The 4,888-nt window shown below is 35.0% G+C and overlaps 2 long non-coding RNA genes across 2 annotated transcripts; one reads left to right on the forward strand and one right to left on the reverse strand.

The window, feature by feature from the left end:
- The first annotated feature begins 560 nt into the window (after positions 1–560).
- LOC115411339 (uncharacterized) lies at positions 561–1,058 on the forward strand. The gene is made up of 2 exons (XR_003934187.1): positions 561–729; positions 846–1,058. It is a non-coding gene; the product is annotated as an uncharacterized LOC115411339 (long non-coding RNA).
- A 458-nt stretch (positions 1,059–1,516) lies between these two features.
- Positions 1,517–4,567, reverse strand: LOC115411340 (uncharacterized). Its single transcript, XR_003934188.1, has 2 exons — positions 1,988–4,567; positions 1,517–1,954 (listed from the first exon to the last, which is right to left on the reverse strand). It is a non-coding gene; the product is annotated as an uncharacterized LOC115411340 (long non-coding RNA).
- Positions 4,568–4,888: the final 321 nt, after the last annotated feature.

Consider the following 4,888-nt stretch of genomic DNA (forward strand, 5'->3'; position numbering starts at 1 on the left):
CCCAGTTTATTTAAGAACAGCTTGTTAATTGTATAACAGGAAATTATACACACACATTTTCAAAGTGTTTCATATGACCTCTTAGGCCTCAACATAAAGTGTTTACGATAATCCCTTCGATCTCAGTAAATGAGCTGTTTCACGTACATATTATTACGTATTTTTTAGGTGGTCATCAATGCCCTTCAGTTTCAGGTCGTATGTGCTCTCGAAATACACACTTTAGCCATGTTTCCAAATATGTTTCAAACTGTTTTTCAAAGTTTCTCTAATGCCTGAGTAAATGCTCCTGGAGGTTTGTCAGACTGCTTCTGTGGACTTGTCAGGTGGTCTCCAAACGGCCTCAGGTTTTACCATCGTATGAAAACAGACTCTGGACAGCTTTACCAGTCTACTTCCAGAGGGTTTGTGCTCATGCTTCGGACCTCTGTAAATTCTCCTTGGGTTGTTTGTTCGCAGTTTTCAGGTGGTCACCAACTCCAGTTCTACAAATGGACACTTACTTCCACTGAGATACTTTAGGTTGTTTCGGTGCCTGTGTGTTTATCGTACACTTTTATTTGTCTGTTTCTTTAAAGGAAGTTGATCAAAGCGAAGGGTCCTGCAGCTGCTAAAACCAATGAAGAAAAAGTCAAAGGTTTAGCGCTGTTTGGCCAGAAACCACCAACACCCAAGCTGCTCAAAGCCTTCGGGAATTTACGTAAAGGAGCTGTGAAAGACAAAGCCAAGGTACGTCATCTCCAAACAGAACCCTTCAAACCTGTAGACCTGCTTTAGCACCACTGATGTGAGGAGGACGAGCTGATCTGAACCTGTCTTCTTCTGTTTCGTCTGGTTATTCACAGAAAGGGGAGGACGGAGAGAAGTAATAAAGACCGACCCGATGATGAACCTGAACTTTACTATTTCAACTCCTTATCACCGAGGTAGCGGCTGCAATCGATCCAGTTTTATCGTCAGAACTGTCGTATTTATGAGCGATCTTCAGCTGAAACGTATCCGAATGGAGATGACGCTCCTGTAATTATCCCAGAATGAAAATATCAGCTTTAGAGATCTGTCTGTATGTACATTCTCATTTTTTCATATAAAATGTGAAGTTGCTAACGGAGTGATTTGTTCGGTACTGAAAGAGAATCTCCATGTCACAAACTGACGCAAACCTCAATGAAGACACGTTGATAAAGAGCACCACCTAGAGGACAAGCACAGGAACGTCGACATTATCATACAATGACATTCTGCTCAACGCTGAGGTTTAAAAGTGTTGAACTTTGATTAAAATGTTGATATCAAATAAGAAAATAAAATCAATCAATCGGTATAAAATAGAAGAAAATACCTAAATCCAAGAGGTGTGTCTCACTAAACATTCTTGATTACATTCAATTATTTTACTATTTTTTATTCTAATCTTACCCACAGGTCATTGTATTTAAAGATAAACAGGGATTTTTTTTTTTTTTTTCAGAAAAACACACTTAACTTGATGTAAAATATTTGCTTTGCCTTTTTCGCAGCATTATTCATATCATAACTCTTAGACGCCAGTATTTGTTTATTCAGTTTTATTTGACAGTAAATCAGGCTATAGTGTTAACTGCATCACACTCATCATTAAACAGATCGTCAGTGTTGTCGGACATAATAATTACTTCAGCCAAGTTAATCATAGTGATAATAGTTATCAGTGTATAAGAGTTAGGATTTATCAAGTGCAACATACAGAAAAGAAAAAAAAAAAAAATCTACCAAAGGCTGACAGAAGAAACCGTCAGCGAAGAGGAGTCTTTGTTCTTCATCGTTCTTTCAACACTGTTTCGACATCAGAGTCCGAATGAAACCTCCGCCTCCTTTTCAGAACAATGCAAATTAAATTAAAACCTGAGCTTTGAATTTAAACCTCAAAGACCTTGAACACTTCCTGTAGCTACAAAATATTCCTCTGCACTGTCTTATAACCTTTAAACACTGATCGTAGAAGTACGCTTTAAAAGGTCAAATACAGAGGACATTCTCAGTGTTTCAGTTTGACTCGTTTTAGTCGAATCGCAGCTACGGGGGAAAAAAACACTCAATTTTGATTAAAAACAGTAATATAAAATTTGTACTTTATGAAAAACAAACAAAACTGATAGAATAAGCCAAAAGCACTTAGGGAAAAAAATTAAGCTAACTAGCTACTTAGCACGCTAACATGTTCTAATAACATGTTGATGACTGATTCCAGATTTAGTTTGACCTGTTATATTACCATGTAATCATTACCTTTGGCTAATTATTTTCTATTGTTTAATTTTTTGATCGTTTTGTTTTTCTGCCGTTTGTTTGCAGTAGACCAGGCCAGAAGACAGTGACACTGTTGGAAAAAAGCTAAATTTTGAATAGAAATAGTAATACCAAACAGAGGCTAATGGTAGCAAACTAAGCTAGTGGTTAACCATTATCAATTTGAACTTCGTAAAAAAAAAAAAAAAAAAAAAATGAGACTGAAATAATTAGCCAAAACCATTTAGAAATAAAAATACTTAAAGTTTTTAAAGTTGCTAATTTGCATGCTAAGACGTTTCCATAACGTTATTGACGGATTTCAGATTTAGTTACACCTGTTATATTACGTTACTATGCTATCATTACCTTTCGCCAATTATTTTCTGTTGTTCCATTTTCAGATGTTTTGGGGGGGGTTTTCTGCTGTAAACTGGGCCAAAAAAAAAACCAAAACATCAAAGTTATTGGAAAAAAGCTACTCAATTTAGATTAAAAATAGTTATATGAAAAAGAGGCTAGTGTTAGCAAACTAAGCTAGTGGTTAACCATTGTCAATTTGAACTTAGTAAAAAAAAATTAAGAGACTGACATAATTAGCCAAAACCATTTAGAAATAGAAACATTAAAAAGAAAAAGAAAGAAAACTTTAGCTAAGTTGCTAATTTGCAAGCTCAGATGTTTCCATAGCATGTTAATGACTGATTCCACATTTAGTTATACCTGTGATAACACGTTACTATGCTATCATTACCTCTTGCCAATTAATTTCTATTGTTCCATTTTCAGATTTTTGGTTTTTCCTCAATTTGCTGTAAACTGAGCCAAAAAAACAAACAAACATCAAAGTTATTGGAAAAAAGCTACTGAATTTAGATTAAAAATAGTAATATGAAACAGAAGCTAGTGTTAGCAAACTAAGCTAGTAGTTAACTGTTATTAAAAGTCAAAAACAAACAAGACTGACGGAATTAACCAAAAAACATTTAGGAAAACACAAAAGCTAAGTAGCTAACTAGCATGCTAACATGTTCCCATAACATGTTAATGAGTGTTTCTAGATGTAGCTGCACCTGTTTGCACCTTCCCATTATCTTTAGCTTTTCCATTGTTCTAAAAGTTTTGCTAATTTGCATGCTAACATGTTATTAACCAATTTCGCATTTAGCTACACCTGTTTTCATGGTTTTTTACTTTTACATATTTTTGGTTTTTCCTTGATTTGTTTGCTTTAGTCTGTGTCAAAAAGTCATTTGGAGAATTTCAGTGATAACAAAACATCAAGGTTGTGTCAGAGTTCACAGTAAAAAGTCCGCCATTTCTTATGCTTTCATGAAAAATCCCGGTAAATTCATACATTTTTAGACAAAAGCAAATGTAAACTTTGTACTTTAACTTGTCCTTGCAATTTTAACAGCCACTCTATGTTCAGAAAACAGATGCTACAGTCAGTTTTCTAGGTCTTTGAGGGTTAACGTGTAAAATAAAGAGTCTGTCTTCCTTCATATGTGGTTTAAGGAGGATAGGGGGTTCATGCGGATCTCTGGGGCCCTCTTCAGCCTCCATTCAGACCTCATGGAGCCTCATCAGCGGGCCCTTTCTCCAGCATCAGTAACAAACAAAACGACAAAACAGGAAAAATGACAATTGACATCTTTCAAAACCTTCCATGTATCAACTCCTGACAAATATATATATATATATATATATATATATATATGTGTGTGTGCCTGGTGGTTACAAGTCTTCTACTGTAACCGTCTACCGTCTTACAGCTGAGACTGGTCATCTACAGAGGTATTAAGGAACTATACTGAGGAAATACAGAAAAACAAGCCCTTCAAGTGCTTCCAAACATGCAGATAGGAATGTGACAGGTTTTCATCAGAGACATCAGAAAATGGAACGTTTACCCCATGCCACATTATTTAACCTCAGTCTTTAGCTTAATATACTTCCAATTCCAGGTCTCTGGTTCATTTCGACTCATTTACTTAATAAATATGACGTACATCAAGCTGATTCCAGGCCCAACCCAGGTGATGCTTTAAAACCCAGTTCAGACTCCAGATTCGTGACTAGATGAGCTGAAACTGGCCAATTGTTCTGGAAACCTACTTTTAAAAAGAGCTTGGCTGTTATTGCTAAAATGAGTTAAAGCCAAAAACCCAAAGAGGCTGGTCTGTGCATCTTTTGGTAATTGGATTTTCTTTACAGAAAAAAACAAACAAACTAGTCATTAATTTGCTTTTCACTTTAAAATAGAAGAATTAAAATTGAATTTCAAGGCATTTTTCTTTTTCAGTGTCAAAACAGATAAAAAAAAAAACGATTGATTTTCATTTTCTCTTTCCAATAACAAAAAACAAAGTTACTACCTGACAGAAATGGAAAAACGGACCAAAAACACCTGTTTTTTTTTCCATTTTCTGAGAGCAGATGTTGTCATTTTCAAGGAAAGAGCACTAATGCCTAGGTCGCAAAGATTCTTACAAACGATGGAAAACGAAAATCAATCTTTTTTTTTATACATAAATTTGGTTTATCGGTTTTAACACTGAAAAAGAAAAATGCCTTGAAATTTAATTTTAATTCTTCTATTTTAAAGCGAAAATCAATT

The sequence above is a fragment of the Sphaeramia orbicularis genome, chromosome 20 (genome assembly GCF_902148855.1).
Source record: "Sphaeramia orbicularis chromosome 20, fSphaOr1.1, whole genome shotgun sequence".
In the NCBI taxonomy this organism is placed as follows: domain Eukaryota; kingdom Metazoa; phylum Chordata; class Actinopteri; order Kurtiformes; family Apogonidae; genus Sphaeramia; species Sphaeramia orbicularis.